The sequence below is a fragment of the Staurois parvus genome, unplaced genomic scaffold, assembly GCF_062004578.1.
Source record: "Staurois parvus isolate SC_StPar_1 unplaced genomic scaffold, SC_StPar_1.0 ptg000208l, whole genome shotgun sequence".
NCBI classification, from domain to species: Eukaryota; Metazoa; Chordata; class Amphibia; order Anura; family Ranidae; genus Staurois; species Staurois parvus.
In genome coordinates this window covers 2,761,033-2,781,659 of record NW_028318004.1, presented here as the reverse complement: position 1 = coordinate 2,781,659, position 20,627 = coordinate 2,761,033, and positions in this window count along the sequence as shown.

The window sequence follows — 20,627 nt, the reverse complement described above, 5'->3', positions numbered from 1 at the left end:
ATCTGCGCATGAGCCGTGACCTGCAAGAAGAAGAAAAAGAAGAAAAAGAAAAAAAAAAGAATAAGAAAAAGAAGAAGAAAAAGAAAAAAAAGAAGAAGAAGTAAAGGAATAAGAAGAACAAGAAAAAGAAGAAAAGAAAAAAAAAGAAGAAGAAATTTTATTCTGCTAAAGTGAATCGATCATAGGAATGGGAGACACCTGAATCCTTCCTACGAACTGGAAGTCCAGTCCGCTATTATATTTTATATGAAAAAGTCTTGCGGTTGCAACAAATGTATCCATTTGTATCCAAATAAAAACATTGTAATCCAAATAATGTATTTGTATTGCTGTCACATTGTATGGTGTGCTCCCCTGTCTCTGTCTAATGCCGGCCATAGACGGGTCAAAAATTGGCCGATTTTTTTTTAATGTTGGTGGCAACGTCGGCCGATCGAACGACTGATTTTTCGGGTTTTTTTTTTTTTTAAATCGGCTGATGTTTGATCCGTCTATGGCCTGCATTAGGGTAGACTACAAACACTAAAATGAACAAAGGCTAGATGAGGGTTATAGGGAGAAACAGGTGCAGGTTCTCTCTGCTGCCAGCAGGTGTCAGTATACAACTCTAAACTTCACCATTGCTCTTTCTTTCCCATAGGTTCACAGTGTGAGTTTTCAGCAGTGTTTAGCAGTCCATTTAACATGATTTCCTATGGGACATGTTCGCATTTCCACGTTTTCACCCAGTGTGTTTTTTGGAAAGGGTCAGGGATTTTTTTGAGTGCTAACCCCCGGTTCACATCTGTGCGGGTCGTGCCACTGTGGATCTGCACGAAAATCCATGCAGCCGCACCACCCGCACAGAGAATTGCGGACCCGCGGGCAGGTGCCACTAATGGCCTCAATGGGAAACGCAACCGTACTGGGAACTGAGGTTTCCGTGTGGGCTGCGTTTTCCAAAGTAGTACAGGGACTTCTTCCCTGGGTGTCATGGGCACAGGAGTCCATTCAAATGAATGGGCTCTCGTGTCCATGCAAAACGTGGCCCTCACGGCCACATAGGTGTGAACCGGGGGTTAACATTGCGTTTTTGGTTCTATAGACATCAATGGAATGGCTGCAGAAAAGCATGTAGTGCATTTTTGCCACGTTCTGCCTAGCAACAAGAAACAAAAAACGCAAAACACGGCAAAAACACAGGTGCAAAAACGCAACACAATGCAGAAACGGGTCAAACGCAAACTGCATAGGTGTGAACCTAGCCTTATACACAGTTCAGTGGCACACCGTCTGGCCTTATCCCTGGTTCACATATCTGCATTCCTGCAGTCCGCGTTTAGCGTGGGCACGAGAGCCCATTCATTTGAATGGACTCCCGTGTCTGCACTTCTTCTGACAATGCAGCCCGCACGGGAACTGAGGTTCCCAGTATGGTTGCGATTTCCAGTGTGGGCGGCGTGCCATTAGAATTAATGGCACCCGCCCATGGGTCCACATTCCTTTATGATGGGTGTGCTGCTGCACGGATTCTTGTGCGGATCCGCAGCGGCCCCACCCGCACAGATGTGAACCTAGCCTTATGAGTTGTCTTGAAGCTGCTCTTAGCCCCGGTCACATCAAGCCCAACTTTCAAATCGTGCGACTTACAGTGAAGTCACACGCAGGGGTGGACTGACCATTTGGAAACTCGGGCACTGCCCGAGGGCCCTGGGTCAGTAGGGGGCCCCATGAGATGCCCCTGGTACCTTTTTCATAGGCTTTTTTGAGTTTGGGCAAGGACACAGGGGCCCCATGATCCTCTATTGCCCGGGGGCCCCATGAGTTGTCATTCCGCCCCTGGTCGCACGATTTCAAAGTCGGGTGAACCACTGATTTCAGGTGCGATTTGCAAGACATCTGATACAGATGTCTATGCAAATCTCACCAAAAGTAGTGCATGTACTACTTTGGAAATCGGTGCGGCTCCGACCAAGTCGGAACCACACCGATATGACCGCTCCAATTGTGGACAATAGGGTGCAACTTGGCATGCGGTTTGCAAGTCACAGGGCATGCAAATCACATGCCAAATCACACCCGATGTGACCGGGGTGTGTGGGCCAGTTCACACTACATGTGTTTCAGTTGTTATTTTTGCATCTAAAACACACAAAAAAAAAGGTTATGTGGCTGTCAATGTCATAGTTCACATCAGTGCTTGCAGATGCAGTGCATTCCGGATGCAAAAAAAAAAGTAGAACAGGTTGCATTTTTTCTGCACAGAACTGTACTGGAACGCAGTAAAACGCATCAAAAATGCACCGGAACGCACTGGAATGTACATGTTCCTATTTAAAATTAAGAAAAAGAGAGGGGAAAAAAACGAACTGGAATGCATAAAAATGAGTAAAAAATGCACACATGGAAATGCATCCGGAATGCATCTGGACTGTGTTTCTTTAGTGTCAACCGACCCTAAGGCTAGATTCATACATATGTAGTTTGTGTTTGATCCATTTCTGCAGTGCTTTTTGCGGTGCGTTTTGCGTTTTTTATGCGTTTTGCATTTTTTTCCCACAGGCCAGATTAAAACGCAAAACGCATCAAAAATGCGCTACATGCTTTTCTGCAGCATCTCCATTGAAGTCTATAGAACCAAAACCGTAATGTTTTGCGTTTAAAAAAGTCCCTGACCCTTTCCAAAAAATGTACCAGGTGAAAACGCACAGATGTGAACCTGTCCCATAGGAAATAATTTTAAATGGAGTGCTGTGCGTTTCTGCAAAACACAAAAGAAAATGCATTGGTGTGAACCTAGACTAAGGGCTAGTTTACACTAGATGCAGTCCAGTGCATTTTTTTCTGCATGCACTGTGTATTCTGTGTATCCCAATGGCCCTAGTTCACACCAGTGTAGTCAGTTTCCAGTGCAGAAAAAAAAATAGAACATGCTGCATTTTTTTCTGCGCAGAACTGTACTGGAACATTGCAAACTGCATCAAAACTGCTCCGGAGCTGCGTGTGGTGTGAACTGTAAGCAAAAATGTATCCTGACCATTTGGAAACTCGGGCACTGCCCAAGGGCCCAGGGTCAGTAGGGGGCCCCATGAGATGCCCCTGGTACCTTTTTCATAGGCTTTTTTGAGTTTGGGCAAGGACACAGGGGCCCCATGATCCCCTATTGCCCCGGGGCCCCATGAGTTGTCAATCCGCCCCTGATCCGGAGTGCGTTTTTTTAGTGTGAACTGGCCTTAAAATATGATCAAATCGCAGCTGAAGAATGAGAATTTGTGATTGGTTACTGTTGGACCCTTCATTTATTTCAGGCTTATTGCCATATGGAAGCCAACTGACCTTTACTGCATTATTGGTGCATTTGGTTCAAGCAGGGGCGGACTGACCATTTGGAAACTCGGGTGCTGCCCGAGGGCCTGGGGTCAGTAGGGGGCCCCATGAGATGCCCCTGGTACCTTTTTCATAGGCTTTTTTGAGTTTGGGCAAGGACACAGGGGCCCCATGATCCCCTATTGCCCGGGGGGCCCCATTAGTTTTCAGTCCGCCCCTGGTACACACTATAGAGGGATAGGATTTGTTCATATTTGTTTACAACCACTTTAAATCTGATTGAAGCTTTAATATGTTAACATTGTTTCAAAAGTAATTTCCAAATCACCTGCGTCTGTAATTGTATATACCCAAAAATTGCATTTTAAAAATTTTGGACAGATCATGTCATGGCTTTGAAAATTCTCTCAATCTATCCAAACAAATGCACTAGATACACTTTAAAATTAATACCTGTTAATCTTGTCATGAAAGTGTTTGTTCAAGCACTTCCTGTTATAGGGTGACAACACTCTGGTAATGCCTCCCAACTGTGCTCCTGAGTTGTCATCCTATCACAGGGGCTCCCAAAGGAGACTATAAATGACTGTCTTACCACACATTGACCAGGCACGGTCCGTTATTGTCACAATAAGGAAACTGCCCCAAAAAATGCCATGCAGCCATCGCTGGAGTGCATGTAGACAGGAAGTGGTTGCAAAGAAGCTGCAGGAGCTCACCAGCACTGCAATGCAATAAAGGCTTTAACAGACTCGGTGAAACTCTGTTGGGGTTTATATCTACTTTAATGGGTCAGAAACTGATATTTCAGAATGTGGCGCACAGTTAATGAAATCAATGGTTTCCTAGATCTTTCTACAGGTGAGATCTCTGCTCTCAGGTTCCCAGGTCTGTAGACCTCAATCAGGTCCTTTAAGATTCTTTCCTTCAAAATTTCCAAAGAACTTGAATCACTGCCAATCGTGAGATCAGAAAGTAAATATATGATGGCGACATTTGAGGGAACAATATAATTACTTCACGTTCCTGACAAAGAATAGAACAACTGTCTCTATCCACTGCACACAATATCGAATAGTATCACTGCCACCCATAGTTAGATATGAATGAAAATAGGATCTTCAGATAAATAATTCCTAAGTTTGGAATATGTGATAAAAAGTGATTTCTAAACAAATGGCGTCCAAAGGGGCTAACGTGTGTTGTTTTGTCACACTTAAAATGTTACTAAACCCCGGACCCTGCATTCACTACATCCGCTCTCCCTGGACCAGGGGCGGACTGACCATTTGGAAACTCTGGCACTGCCCGAGGGCCCGGGGTCAGTAGGGGGCCCCATGAGATGCCCCTGGTACCTTTTTCATAGGCTTTTTTGAGTTTGGGCAAGGACACAGGGGCCCCATGATCCCCTATTGCCCGGGGCCCCATGAGTTGTCAGTCCGCCCCTGGGTTCAAGCAGTTATTAAAATGGAGCTTACCCTTTTTTTTTTCTTTGCATTTTTGTCAGTTAGGCTGGCCATACATTATACAATTTTCTTGAGATTTTTGGTTTAGATTTACTAAAAACTATATAATATGAGGTCAAACCTAAACAACACTTTCAATTGCATCCAATTAGGCGGGCTCTTGTACTACATAGTTGACGGTAAAGGAAATTGGACAGAAATTGGACAGAAAATTGTATAGTGTATGGCCAGCCTTAGAATAGCTGGGGAGAAATGTATTGGAATGCGATCTGTATTGCAATACATTCAGTGTAGCCCAGAGGAGACACGAGGGGTGTTTTAGGGCTCATGTACACGAGACGTTTGGAAAACTCTTCTGACCGCTGGAAACCGACTGCTAGAAAACGTAGGTTAAAAAACATCTGTTTAGCTGCGTTTGCATATCGCATTTATGCGTGTTTGAGATTAGAAGCGTTTTTTAAAGAGAACATCAGGAGACCTTCCCAAATGCCCAGAATGCACTGAAATATAGTAAATAATTAACTATTTCAGACATTTTGAGAGGAATAGAGAGAGTAGAAGCAGAGAGAGCAGTATGTGTTGAGATGACCTGTCTTTTATGGTTGTATTCACTATGGATCCCATCATGAGCATAATGCGGCACGTTCTACCATTTTTTCCTTCACACAAAACCTGGAACTGACTGCGCTGGTGTACCGGGTCCATTTGAATACATGAAAAACGCTTTGAATGCATTTCTGATGATGAAAAAAGGCTCTGGACAGCATCTGGATACGGACCTGTCAAAAAACGCTTTTAAACGCGGTTAACCGTGTTTACAAGCGTTTGAAACGCAGGTAAATCTACTCCTGTACGCAATTTTGGTGCGTTCAGAAAAACGACTGTAAACTCAACTGCCTGTAAACGACTGTAAAAGGCTCTGTGTACACGGCGAAAGGGTTAAACACGCACCGCAATGTATGGGAACTAACAATCCCTGTTTTTATGCAATTTGCTATAAAAGATGTACGCAGTGTGCAGAGGGTTCATCCAGTATATTGTAGTGGAATAATCACAGGGTATGTAGATATGACAGGTGAACGTTGTGACCATGGGTGGACTGACAACTCATGGGGCCCCTGGGCAATAGGGGATCATGGGGCCCGTGTCCTTGCCCAAACTCAAAAAACCCTATGAAAAAGGTACCAGGGGCATCTCATGGGGCCCCCTACTGACCTCGGGCCTTCGGGCAGTGCCCCAGTTTCCAAATGGTCAGTCCGCCCCTAGTTGTGACGTACTGTAGATCACACACACCACCCCTCGGGGCATCTCTTCCAGGAAGGAAAGCAACAGAAGCTGTTTACTGGATGATTTCTATGTTGCAGGATCTGTACCTGGCTCATAGAGGAGTCATTAAACACGCAAGGCTGTAGCTTTGGAACCACACCTTTATTCTGGAAATACACGGCTCAACTAATGAAAGGAACACTTTTTAATCAGAGTCTAGCACAGCAATGGGCAAACTACAGCCCGCGGGCCGTATACGGCCCGGCGGACCTTTTAATCCGGCCCGTGGAGCTAGGCTCCCGCTAGGCTCCTCTCACAGTCCGCCCTGAAGACCGGTGTAGCATGAAAATCTGTCTCCTATGAGGATCTGTCCCCCTCGACGTATCTGCGCATGTGCCGGAGATCGCCAATCGGCTGCTAATGCCTGAAACTGGCACATGCGCAGATACGTCGAGGGGGACAGATCCTCATAGGAGACAGATTTTCATGCTACACCGGAACGGCGCGGGAACACAGCGAGAGGAACGCGCGGAGCAAAGGTAAGTGAATTGACACAGGGGGGACTTGGGGACTTAATATGGGGGATGAATTAATATGGGGAATGAATTACTATAGGGGGGATGAATTACTATGGGGGATGAATTACTATATGGGGGATGAATTACTATGGGGGATGAATTACTATATGGGGGATGAATTACTATAGGGGGGATGAATTACTATATGGGGGATGAATTACTATATGGGGGATGAATTACTATGGGGGATTAATTACTATATGGGGGATGAATTACTATATGGGGGATGAATTACTATATGGGGGATTAATTACTATGCTTACTATGGGGGAATATTACTATACTTACTATGGATGACACATACACATCATTCATCTACTCTTGGTCCGGCCCCCGGGTCCAATATATGAACCCATTGCGGCCCTCAAGTCAAAAAGTTTGCCCACCCCTGGTCTAGCATCAAGTCAATGAAATTCCTGAGATATTGACCTGGTCAGTTAGGAAGCAGAGGGGGTTGTTAATCAGTTTCAGCTGCTTTGGTGGTAATGAAATTAATAACAGGTGCATTAGATGGGCAACAATGAGACGACCCCCAAAACTTGAATGGTTTTACAGGTGGAGGCCACTGACATTGTTTTCCCTACTCATCTTTTCTGACTGTCTTTCACTAGTTTTGCATTTGGCTAGGGTCAGTGTCACTAATGGTAGCATGAGGCCATAGCTGGGCCCTACAGAGGTTGCACGGGCAGTCCAACTCCTCCAGGATGGCACATCAATACGTGCCATTGCCAGAAGGTTTGCTGTGTCTCCCAGCACAGTCTCAAGAGCATGGAGGAGATTCCAGGAGACAGGCAGTTATTCTAGGAGAGCTGGACAGGGCCGTAGAAGGTCCTTACCCCACCAGCAGGACCAGTATCTGCTCGGCACAGGATGAGCACTGCCAGAGCCCTACAAAATGACCTCCAGCAGGCCACTGGTGTGAATGTCTCTGACCAAACAATCAGAAACAGACTTCATGAGGGTGGCCTGAGGGCCAGATGTCCTCTAGTGGGCCCTGTGCTCACTGCCTGGCACCATAGAGCTCAACTGGCATTTTCCATTGAACACCAGAATTGGCAGGTCTGCCACTGGTGCCCTGTCAGTGTCACTACTGGTAGCATGAGGCCATACCTGGACCCTACAGAGGTTGCACAGGCAGTCCAACTTCTCCAGGATCAACACGTATTGGGATTTTTTTTATAGCAAAGACATGTAGCAGAATACATTTTGGCCTAAATTTATGACGTAATTTGATTTTTTTTAAATTTTTTACTGGATATGTTTTATAGCAAAAAGTAAAAAATATTGTTTTTTTCTCAAAATTGTTTTGTTTGTTTATAGCGCAAAAAATAAAAACCGCACAGGTGACTAAATACCACCGAAAGAAAGCTCTATTTGTGGGGAAAAAAGGATGTAAATTTCATTTGGGTGCGGAGTTGCATGATGGCGCACTTGCCAATTAAAATAACGTAGTGCTGTATCGCAAAAAAATGACCTGGTCAGGAAGGGGGGTAAATCCTCTGGAAGGCGAGCGGTTAATCTACACTCGGTACCAGGGGCGGACTGACAACTCATGGGGCCCCCGGGCAATAGGGGGTCATGGGGCCCCTGTGTCCTTGCCATAACTCTAAAAAGCCTATGAAAAAGGTACCAGGGGCATCTCATGGGGCCCCCTACTGACCCCGGGCCCTCGGGCAGTGCCCGAGTTTCCAAATGGTCAGTCCGCCCCTGCTCGGTACCCCATAATGACAAAGTGAAAACAGAATTTTAGACATGTCTGTGATTTTAATAAAGAAGATCCTGAAATATCACATGTACCTAAAGGGTAACTCCACTTTTGTGGGAAAAAAAATAGCAAATAAAAAAAATTGATATAACGTTTACAAACTTGGCACAAGTCATATTGTAATGGAATGTTATTAAGAATGACTTTTCCTTTTCAATCTGCAGTCGCTGTCATTTTCTGTAAAATGCAATATGGCGACCTGGAGGCAATCTATACACAGTTGGTGTAAAGGACCCCCCTGAATATGTCATTTCCTGCTGAGTGATTGGCTCACTAAGATACGTCAGATTTTGGGCATCTTCTGGAACAAAAATGTAATCACATCTGTGTGGTCATGCGGGCCACGATTTGCACAGACACGAGAGCCCATTCATTTGAACAGACTCCCGTGCCCTGGGACACACAGGGAAGTCCCTGCACTACTTTTAAAATCGCAGCCCGCACGGGAACCGAGGTTCCCAGTACAGTTGTGATTTCCAGTGCAGGCGGAGTGCTATTAGAATGAATAGCTCCCGACCACGGGTCCCGCATTCTTCTGTGTGGGTGGAGCGGCTGCAGGCATTTGTGCGGTTCCTGCAGCGGTACCACCCGCATAGATGTGAACCGAGTGTAAAGGGATGCAGACACTGCCAATCTCCTCATTAGAGCCCTGCAAGTGCAGCAGCTGACTTTGTATGGCTCAAATCGCATTGCATCCGCATTAAAAAGGTTCAAAACCCTTTTTACAATTTGCACCTAAATTGCATTGCATTTCTGTCAATCGCATAATGTTTTGCGATCTGTTTCGGGGTGTCTTTAACCAGTTGCCGACCGCAGATAGCTGAATGCGGCCGGTCAGTTCTGGGAAGGCGTCATATGATGTCCTCCAAGAACGCGCTCTCCTGCGCGCCCCCAGGGATCTCTGTGACCGTTGTGTCCTACAGACACAGCTGATCACGTGATGTGGTAAAAGGCCAATCACAGAGGCCTTTTACCATGTGATCAGCCGTGTCCAATGACACGCTGATCACCGGGAAATGCAATTGCCGGTTCTCGGATGCACTTTCCTCACGCTGTCAGATCGTGAGGAAAGTACTGCCCGAGAACCGGCAGTTGTTAGAGCGGGGATCGGCACTGATGATCAGTGCCCTGATGATCGGTGCCCAGCAGTGCCGCCCACTTGTGCCCATCAGTGCACCCATCTGTGCCCAGCAGTGCCATCCAGAAGTGCCACCTACCTGTGCCCAGCAGTGCCACCCACCTGTGCCCACCAGTGCCACCCACCTGTGCCCTTCAGTGCAGCCCAGCAGTGCTGCCAGTCAGTGCCACCAGTCAGTGCCCAGCGGTTGTGCCAGTCAGTGACCAGCAGTTGCGCCAGTCAATGCCTAACAGTGCCACCAGTCAGTGCCCAGCAGTGATGCCAGTCAGTGCCACCTATCAGTGCTGTCTATCAGTACCCATCATCAGTGCCGCTTATCAGTGCCACCTATCAGTGCCGCCTATCCGTGCCACCTCATTAGTGCTGCCTATCAGTACCGCCTATCAGTGCCCTTCATTGCTGCCTATCAGTGCACATCAGTGCTTGATGGTGATTGATGGGCAGAAAGGTAATAAAATCCCAAATTTTGGGTTGTCCTCCAGAAAAGTAATAGAGGGGAAATCTTCCAATGGGGGACACTAGTTCTGGTGACCTGGGGGTTTCCCAAGGAATTCCCTTCATTTGCAGGGATTTTCTCACTTCCTGTTTGGCTATGGGACAGGAAGTAAAGGGAAATCTCCCCAATGGGACACAGATGGAAAAATATGGTTAAAACCCTCCATTGCTCTATCCAAAATGAAACCAAAAAGTTTTGCTTATAGTTCTACTTTAACCCCCAGTTCACATATATGTGGCCGTGCGGGCCGCGTTTTGGGTGGGCATGAGAGCCCATTCATTTGAATGGACTCCCGTGCCCGTGACACACAGGGAAGAAGTCCCTGCACTTCTTCTGAAAACGCAGCCCGCATGGGAGCCTCGGTTCCCAGTACGGTTGCGTTTTCCAGTGCGGGCGGCGTGCCTTTTGAACTAATGGCACCCGAGTATACATTCCTCTGTGCAGGTGGTGCGGGTGCATGGATTTTCGTGGGGATCCGCAGCGGCACCACCCGCATAAATGTGAACGTAGCCTACGGCTTTAGAACCGCTTTAAAACTTCTAATGTTCCCTATAACAAAACATATCCTCCTTCAGAGTTGAGTTCCACTTTAAGGCAACAGTGTAGCACGGCTACCCCTATACATTGCTTTAAAGAATTTCAGGAACAAATATTCCTGGCAAAATGTTCTGCATACCTGAACTCTACTGCACACAGATTTTGAGGCCTCTTCTCTATATAGCCAACATATGGCAGACAGATGCTTGTACATGCAAACCTAACATGTTTCTTAGAGCGCACCTTTCAGTAATTTTACAGTTCTGCATAAATACATTTCTGGCTTTTTTTTAGAACAGCTTTACCTTATACATTTAAAGAGCAGTCCTTTAGCTCCACTTAAAATGTTTCTAAACCCACGACAGTAAAATCAGTCTGTATATGCAGTAAAGCGTGCTTATTATACTCCCTGTGGAACCTAAGGGGTTAACCCTCTGCACTGTGTAAAAACGCTGTTTGATCCTGTCTTCACTAATCCTCCCCTTCTTCCAGTGTCCCCCTCTTATCTCCTGATAAGACATGTTGGGTGGAGTCACTCTGCACATGCTCAGTTTGCCTGTATTGCTAGAGAGGTTTTTTTTTTCTTTTCTTGGGTGCATGTGATCAGCACAGGGCCTATCAGCACTGTCCAGACAGAGGTCAAGGGTTCTGCATCCTCCTAGAGCAGAATGAAAACTGCTCCTACAAGCTTTGACCAGTGCTCGGCTGGACATTGATAGAAGTCACAAGACTGCTCTAAGTGCTGATGAGAAAAGGTATTTAGCAGTTTATATTTACTGAAATAATTGTATTTCCATGTTGTGTGTACTGTGGGAGACCAGATATAGCGAATGCAGGGTCCAGGGAGACAAGATATAGTGAATGCAGGGTCCAGGGAGACAAGATATAGTGAATGCAGGGTCCAGGGAGACCAGATATAGTGAATGCAGGGTGCGGGGAGACCACATATAGTGAATGCAGGGTCCGGGGAGAGCAGATATAGTGGATGCAGGGTCCTGGGAGACCAGATATAGTGAATGCAGGGTCTGGGGAGACCAGATATAGTGAATGCAGGGTGCGGGGAGACCAGATATAGTGAATGCAGGGTCTGGGGAGACCAGATATAGTGAATGCAGGGTCCTGGGAGACCAGATATAGTGAATGCAGGGTCAGGGAGACCGGATATAGTGAATGCAGGGTCCTGGGAGACCGGATATAGTGAATGCAGGGTCAGGGAGACCGGATATAGTGAATGCAGGGTCCGGGGAGACCGGATATAGTGAATGCAGGGTCCGGGGAGACCAGATATAGTGAATGCAGGGTCCGGGGAGACCGAATATAGTGAATGCAGGGTCCAGGGAGACCGGATATAGTGAATGCAGGGTCCGGGGAGACCGGATATAGTGAATGCAGGGTCAGGGAGACCGGATATAGTGAATGCAGGGTCCGGGGAGACCGGATATAGTGAATGCAGGGTCCGGGGAGACCGGATATAGTGAATGCAGGGTCCGAGGAGACCAGATATAGGGAATGCAGGGTCCGGGGAGACCAGATATAGTGAATGCAGGGTCCGGGGAGACCAGATATAGTGAATGCAAGGTCCGTGGAGACCAGATATAGTGAATGCAGGGTCCAGGGAGACCGGATATAGTGAATGCAGGGTCCGGGGAGACCAGATATAGTGAATGCAGGGTCCGGGGAGACCAGATATAGTGAATGCAGGGTCTGAGGAGACCAGATATAGTGAATGCAAGGTCCGTGGAGACCAGATATAGTGAATGCAGGGTCCGGGGAGACCGGATATAATGAATGCAGGGTCCGGGGAGACCGGATATAGTGGGTTATAGAAACACTTTAAGTAACTTTGTCTAGGTTGAGATGATGTCATCAGTCATGGGGTGCACAATGAGCCTATGGAAAGAGTAGGGACATTAAGTGGGGAGTTCCTTCAGCATAAGATGAACAGTTCAATATCCAATGGACAGAGTCCAAGAGAAGGTTTTGGAACTAGAAGTAAAATTTATAAGTAATAAAACATGTTGTGGGCTCCTGTGTACTTGCTAAGCTTCTGGAGGTTTGAATTTTATGCTAGTCCACAGTCTGCATGCACAGAACAAAGAGTAAGGCTCCATTCACACTTGTGTGACTCCAAAGTCGCATGATTTCATCCTGTGACTTTGATGCTAATTTTGCACTCTCTGGACCCAAGTTGCATCAACGTAGTGCAGGCATCTTTTCAAAATTGCTTCGACTTTAAGTCACACTGATCTGACCGGGTGCCATTCAGAAGAATGGGCTGCCACTTGTCAAGTCCAAAGTCTCACGACAAGTTGCACGAGTGTGAATGGAACCTCATGCAGAGGGCAGACAATCTCTTCTCTTGACAGCTCACTCTGCAGATTATGGGATAACTCAAAGGGATGTTGACCAGGCTAGCATGCACCAGGCTATCCCACTGCTGAAATGTCCTTATTGCCAATAATTTGCTGTTCTGGGGATGTCATCTCCGATCCCTAAACCACAGAGGGTGTACAATGCGGCTGGAGCCCTGAAATCCTGTGCAAAATTTATAAGCAGATGTTGGCAGCTTGGTAATTGTGGGCATGTGATGGGTACCTCACCACCGATCTCATGATGCTGCCAGCTCCCCTACCACACCTCTCAGATCAGAGCAGCATTGCAGAGAAAAAGAGAGCCAACCTGTTCTGCTGGGCTGGTCCCCGGGATCCTCCTCACGTCCATCCCAGGCACTTGTATGACATGACATACAACCATCTGGGATAGATGAGAGAAGCGGATCGGCAGGGACAGTAACTATGTCTTTGCTGCTTTCCTGCACTGGGGGTGGGAGAAAAGCACGTCTACCAGGGGACACTGGGGGAACATGGCAGAGCTGGGGTTTGAGAGAGGCACTGCAGGGGTATAATGGCGGCACTGGCAGTTCTTACTAATACTGTGACCAAAACCAAAATGGGAGCAGTATAATGAAGGTGCTATAATGGGGACTCATTGACCATCAATGTAAGAGGGAATGTTACTGGGGCTCCCAATGGACCACCAATGTAAAGAAAGCATTGCTTTGGGGTGGTGGTGGTGGGGGGTCAATAATAATTGATGCTACTCATGCACCCACTACTGCATTGTGGGAGGATGGGCACACATCACATGCTCCCTCCAAAAGTACTAGGTATTGCACATCTTTTTGGAGAGCAAATGGAGCTGCCAGAGTAGGAAAGAAAGGTAAGTATGACCAGTTGGGGGTGGGGGATTAGGTAAAGCTGATGCAGTACTTTAAACAGGTTCACTTGAAGGACCCACTATCACTTTGCCCAGTCGGTCTCTGTAAAAAGGCCCCCCTACCCAAACCCCCAGATACCTCTCCAGGGATCCCCTGCAACTCCTTCCACTATCTCAGCGGAGGAACTACAAACACAGAGGATTTGTAGATAATTAGTACTGTGGGTGGCCCCGTCACCCGCCTCCCAACTGACATCCCTCGACTGAAAAATTGGAGGAATCGGGCACAAAACTGTTGGCCAAACAGTGCCCTCATCCAATCAGATGCAGCCACTGCTCGAGTATTTGACAGCCAGCACTAAATCCCTAGTAAATACAGTGCAGAGCTTACAAATATAACCAACCTACCAATCTCAAAACATTATATACTGAGAGTTACCCAAACACATATAGAATCAATACCTCATGTATAAAAAAAAAAAAAAAAAAAAGAAAAACTGTGATCCAATCAATGCCAAGTGTAAATCCGTGTACATCCCATACACAAAGAATAAAACACCAAAGAGAGCGTCCATAAAGTGTCCAAGTAAATATACAAATATTGATTGTTGTTGTGTTCAACTTCTTAGATGTCACTGGTGTCAAAAAAACCACCAAGCAAGTCCTCCCACAAATGTGTACACACCATCCCCTGATGATGTCTGTGACGAAACACGTTGGGAGGGACCAAAGAACATGATGTCATCACGCACACTTTCCAAGATTTGGATGGGACAAATGCTGTTTGCCAACTGGGAGTTGATGTAGCGGTATTGCCATGCAATGTTTTTCATGTGTTTGGTGAATGTGCACTTTACTTTTTAATAAATGTATGCTTTTAAAACATTATTACCCTAAGGATGCCACTTTATCTCTTCCTCTATGCCATTAATGTAATGATGTTTGAGATCAATCCCATTGTGCGAGTCTGGTGGTGAGGTGCCGACCATGAGAATTTAACCCCTTGAGCGCAGTTTGACCATTTAATCATAGTGGTCATATACATCCGGTAAGCGGCCTGTGTACACATTTGTTGCAGCACAAAATTCCTGTTGCTTCTGCGTACAGGGGAACATGTGGTCGTGCTTGGGCCCAGCGGCCTATTTCTTGTCTGGAGCGCTGTGGATGAAGCACTGGGGGGGGGGTTATGTGGACCTCGCAACACTGGAAGAAGGCACATCAGAGGACAAGAATGTACTGGAACATGACATGAAAAGCTCTGAAGACCCGCAATGGATTAGGTTTCATAGTTACGTAGTTAGTCTGGCTGAAAAAAGACAAAAGTCAATCCAGTTCAACCAAAAAAAAAAAAGTTATAATTCTATACCCACAGTTGATCCAGAGGAAGGCAAAAAAAACCCACATGGTCCAATTTTCTCCTGCAGGGAAAAAAATTCCTTCCTGATCCCCCGAGAGGCAATCGGATATTCCCTGGATCAACTTTACCTATAAATGTTATATCCAGTTATATTCTGTGTATCCGAGAAAGAATCCAGGACTTTTTTAAAGCAATCCACTGAGCTGGCCAGAACCAACTCTTGAGGGAGTCTATTCCACATTTTCACAGCTCTTACTGTGAAGAAACCTTTCCGTGTTTGGAGATTAAATTTCTTTTCCTCCAGACGTAAAGAGTGCCCCCCTGTCCTTTGTGATGACCTCAGGGGGAATAGCTATACACCGAGTTCATTATATGAACCACTGATGTATTATACATGGAGATCATATCCCCCCTTATGTATTATACATGGAGATCATATCCCCCCTTATGTATTATACATGGTGATCATATCCCTCCTTATGTATTATACATGGAGATCATATCCCCCCCCCTTATGTATTATACATGGAGATCATATCCCCCCTTATGTATTATACATGGAGATCATATCCCCCCTTAATCTCCTCTTCTCAAGAGAGAATAAATTCAGTTCCTCTAATCTTTCCTCATAGCTGATCTCCTCCATGCCTCTTATCAGTTTGGTTGCCCTTCTCTGTACTTCCTCCAGTTCCCCAATGTTCTTTTTGTGAATTGGTGCTCATAACTGAACTGCATATTCCACGTTCTAATTACATGCAGGAACTTTTGGTGAGCACAGGAGCCATGAAAGTGTACATATTGCACAGCTCAGCATCCCAACACCTTCCAGCATTTGGTTACACATTCTTAGTAATATCATGCAGACACAAAAAGGAAAACAAAACCCAACAGGATGAACGTAAAAGCTTTACTCTAGAAGTAATTAAATAAGGCAATTCAGAGATCACACCTCTGGGTACGAGAGATCACATGGAGCCAATCTGAGGCCACGTGGGCTGAGCTCTTCTAAAGCTTTATACATATACTTTGTTCACATCATACGCCATTAGCCGAGTTGTAAAATTGCAAGCTGCCTTAAAGTGAACATGTGCTCTTTTAGAGGAAGGCAACAGGTTTGCTTTAATCACCCCCTTCACTGCAGCATACATCTTTCCTTCCCTCCCCCGCAGCTCCATTAACGCCCGGAGCCTAAAGAAATACCTGGCACCTGCAAGTACAGAGGAGCATGTGACAGCGCCGGGGCATTCACTGCAGTCACACAGTCCATGGCCATGTGTAAACTGTGGCTCTGGAGACTCGTACCTTACACAGGCCTTTCCTTTCACTCCTGGCAGCTATACAAAAGGAAGATTAAGCTGGACAAACATGGGGGAACCAGACAAAACCGTGCACCGTGGGTGGCTCCATTACCTCCCTCATACCCCTTGATTGAAAAATTGAAGGTCGTGCAAAAAACTGCTGGCCAAACAGTTCCTGCATCCAATCAAATGCAGACACCATTCGCTTATTTGACAGCCAGCGGCGCCATCTGTCAGAATCAGGGGCAGACTGACAACTCATGGGGCCCCTGGGCAATAGGGGATTATGGGGCCCCTGTGTCCTTGCCCAAACTCAAAAAAGCCTATGAAAAAGGTACCAGGGGCATCTCATGGGGCCCCCTACTGACCTGGGGCCCTCGGGCAGTGCCTGAGTTTCCAAATGGTCAGTCCGCCCCTGGTCAGAATACAACCACAGCAGCAGGTTTGTCCATCCGTGCTGTGTAGCCTACAGGCATATGGTCAGCACAAGTCAGGGGTGCTCAACATTTCAAAGAGTCAGGGCTGCTTAAGTGATTTGTAGCCGGTCGCGGGCCACTATTTAATGAAATGGGTCAGAATTTCACATTTTTTTTATTTTGAATAGCATAATGAACATTTTCCTCCTGCAGCGGCTGAATGCCGGCGAGAGGGAGAGGAGGAGAAGCTGGTTTTCAGCAGTTGCAGGAAGAAAACGTAGATTAGTTCCTCTATAGGCTGCTCCTTCTGTCAAAGTCCAAAACAGAATTTGACAGAGAGGCCACAAGGGCCCCTTGGAGCTAGGGGCGGGGTCGCCATTGGGACCCCTGATGCTACACCAGTGGTTGGGGGTGTGTGGTAAAAATATGTCTCAACTATAGGGTTTTACTGCCCCCAAACCACAAATGTAAACAGGCCCTTACCGTCTAGAGCCCCCTATAAGGCTACTTTCACACTGATGCGCTGTGGTTTACCTACACCATGTCTGCAGTGCATTTGCCGCTTTCCTGCAGTTTATCTGCACTTTGCCATAGACTTCTATTATATCTTGCAGGTGTGGCGCACTTTCTGAAAGCGCACAAAAACTCCTGCATTCAGTTTGAAGTGGAGGGCCACATCAGAGAGCTCTGAGGGCCATGGGTTGAGCACCCCTGGCTTAAGTATCGGAGTCTGCAGAGGTGAACCTGTGGTTTGTTCTTTCTAAGCAAAATAACAGCTTCAAGCACCGTATTTTTCGCTCCAGAAGACGCACTTTTTTCCCCCCAAAAAAATGGGGGGAAATGTCTGTGCGTCTTATGGAGCGGCTGGTTCTGTATTCCCCCCGTCACCGTGTTAGAATACCGGGCCAGCTGCTCAGCTCTTCTGTGCAGCAGAACCTGCTCCTCGGTCCTACCTTTTGCTCGGTCCAGCGGTGTCCTGGTTTCACCAGCCGTCTTCTCTCCCTGGTGCCGGCATCCTTAGTGTGGGCACCTGGCTGTGACAGCTTGAGGCTTCACAGCTGAGTGTCCACTGCACATGTGCAAGAAGCGCTGCGCTTTGTGAATGGCCATGTAGTCTTCTGGGACCTGTCACATCTCCCAGAAGACTACGGGGAGGGAGAGAGGGAGGGAGGACAACTCCGCAGAAGTGAGTACCTGTCAAATTCGGGTACCCGCTCCCCCCCCCCCCCCCCAAGGTCTGAAGTCTCTGGTCCTCTCCTGTACCGTGTCCGCAGTCTCTAGTCCTCTCCTGTACTATGTCCGCGGTCTGTGGTCCTCTCCTGTACTGTCCGCGGTCTCTGGTCATCTCCTGTAGTATGTCTGCGGTCTCCAGTCCTCTCCTGTACTATGTCTGCAGTCTCCGGTCATCTCCTGTACTATGTCTGCAGTCTCCGGTCATCTCCTGTACTGTGTCCGCAGTCTCCAGTCCTCTCCTGTACTATGTCTGCAGTCTCCGGTCATCTCCTGTACTGTGTCCGCAGTCTCCGGTCATCTCCTGTGCTATGTCCGCAGTCTCCGGTCATCTCCTGTGCTATGTCCGCAGTCTCCGGTCATCTCCTGTACTATGTCCGCAGTCTCCGGTCATCTCCTGTACTATGTCCGCAGTCTCTGGTCATCTCCTGTGCTATGTCCGCAGTCTCTGGTCATCTCCTGTGCTATGTCCGCAGTCTCTGGTCATCTCCTGTGCTATGTCCGCAGTCTCTGGTCATCTCCTGTGCTATGTCCACAGTCCATTGGTTCAGAATATTTTTTTTCTTGTTTTCCTCCTCTAAAACCTAGGTACGTCTTATGGTCAGGTGCAGCTTATGGAGCGAAAAATATGGTAAGTGCTTCCCCATCTTGACAGGACATACTCTTTGCTTTCTTGCTTCATCTACCGAGGGAGAAGAAAAGCTTCCAATGCTTGCTTCCAAGTATGGGGAGCATATGACTTACCCAACAATTCTGAAGCTTGGTGACTGGCTGCTCAGGCACCCAACACTGGGACACGGGGCCAAGTCCCAAACCCTGTATAAGCTCCAGGTCACAATTATATAGGGTTTCTTCTCTTCACTCTAGGCACGCACGACTGTCAAAAAAAAATTGCTTTACTCTGCATGGCCAAACTACAGATTGTCTTTAAATGCAACCTGTACAGAAGTAGTATGGAGGCTGCCTTTGCTGATATCTCTTGAATAAAATAGCTCCCCAAATGTCATTCAGTGGCTTCACACATTCTAGTTCACTGCTCTGGAGCATGCATGTAGCTCAGGAGTTCAGAGTTTCCTGATCTGCATTGCTTGTCCTGGGTCAGAATGTGGAAGCCACAGGCAGCCAGTCATATTATTAGGAGCAGTTCAGCATCCATCTTCATTGTTCTCCTTTCAAGAGGTATTCATATCAGTGGGATCCATTCTCACTTGCAGGCACAGTAAATACATAACAGCAGCTGATTGTTGGAGCTCCTCAGTGCAGGAAACTGTTTCCTAGTGCCGTATATATGGCACATTACAGACTGTTTTAAAATTACCCAGACAAAAAAAAAAAACAGCCCCCCCCTACCTTGTCCTAGGCAGCCTCTGGTGTCTGTTTTACCTTTACTGCCTCTCTCCTGCCTCCAAGATCACTGCTGCCTCCCCTTCAAACCTTCAGTAACACCCAGCGTTGCCACTGAATGCCGCGCCTCCCCCTTCCATGTGTCAGTGCTGGGACCTTGCGATTGGCTGCTGAGGTCCTAAGCATTGCATTTTGGGAAGCCAGGTGACATGTCACATGCTTTCCCATACCCAGAAGCATCGGGATTGCTGAGTGGAAGCAAAAGGTAAGTACAGGTAACAGAGGGTGCCTTGGACAAGGATGGGGTTAAAGCGGAACTATAGGCAAAATAAGGAATGACAAATATAACGCAGTCTATCAATAGCATGAAGACAGCAAAATACGAGACATCAGTGAAGCAATATAAAAATTCGATACTGTTTCTTTTAATAAATGCGGCCAAAGATCTTATCCCTAAATTTTGGCAAGCAACAGAACCCCCTAAAATAAAAGCTTGGATATCTAGAGTATATATTATATATATATATAAAAAATATATAAAAATATATATATAAAATATATGGAAATATATATATATATATATATATATATATCTAAAAAAAAAATATATATATATATATATATATATAAAAATAATGGAGGAATTATTCCATATAGATGAGGATAAAGTCAAAAATGTTAAAAATCTTGTGGAAGTTGGGAAGACTTCAGTAAAATCCAAAAGATATTTAGAAGCTGTTGGAGTGTAAAGAAAGGAAGAAAAGTAGGGAGAAGGATAGAAGAGAAGGAAATGGATAAAGGAGTAGAAAGGAGGAGTAGATAAGCGGACAAGGAAGACCAAGAAATAATGGAAAATAGTGGGAAGATAGGGGGGTGGTCGGTGGGGGGAGGGGGAGTGAATGGATGTGGGATGAATTTGTGTTTTATATTTGTTATAAAGTGGATTCTGTATTTAATAATAAAAAATCAAGAAAGATATAATAAAAAAAAGAAAAAAAAAAAAAAGAATTACTGCTCTCACTCTAGCGTGTGCCAGGATGCATATGCAGTGCAATAGCTGTTTTCATACGTAGGCGCACATTACGTGGGCTTTAGAAAAGATATATTTTTAATGATTTTACCTGTAATTTTTTTTTCTTATTTGAAGAATGCCTTTTTTGCACTTTCACATTTCTGGCCCAGGCCAGAATGACACATTCCCTGCCAGAAGCCTC